Source organism: Crocuta crocuta, unplaced genomic scaffold (genome assembly GCF_008692635.1).
Source record: "Crocuta crocuta isolate KB4526 unplaced genomic scaffold, BGI_CrCroc_1.0 scaffold205, whole genome shotgun sequence".
NCBI classification, from domain to species: domain Eukaryota; kingdom Metazoa; phylum Chordata; class Mammalia; order Carnivora; family Hyaenidae; genus Crocuta; species Crocuta crocuta.
Genome location: NW_027530644.1, coordinates 5,190,314 through 5,190,691, shown reverse-complemented (window position 1 = coordinate 5,190,691; position 378 = coordinate 5,190,314).

Below are 378 nucleotides of genomic sequence, written 5' to 3'. Positions count from 1 at the left end.
GCCGCGTCACGTGACCCCACTGTTTACCGTTCCGGGGGCCGCGGCCTGCACGCTGCGCCTGCGCAATGTGGGCCCTCCAGCGCCGCGCATCCGCGGGCCGGGGCTGTTGCGCCCGGCTGCGCTTCCGCGCCCCTCCCGGTCTTGTGAGGGCGCGGTACGCCTGCAGGCCTTGAGCTATCGCTTCACTGGCCGCCTGAACGGTTGAGGCAGAGATCGATTTTTCTCGATTGTAATGAGCACGAAATCTTCCTAGTTAATGTAATACTGATGGTCAAATCTGCCCCCCCACATACGTTTCATTAATTGGGTGTGCTTTCAAGAATGGTAGACTACAGTGGAGTCGGTGAGCCCCTTGCCCAAGAATCCAGGCTGCCTACA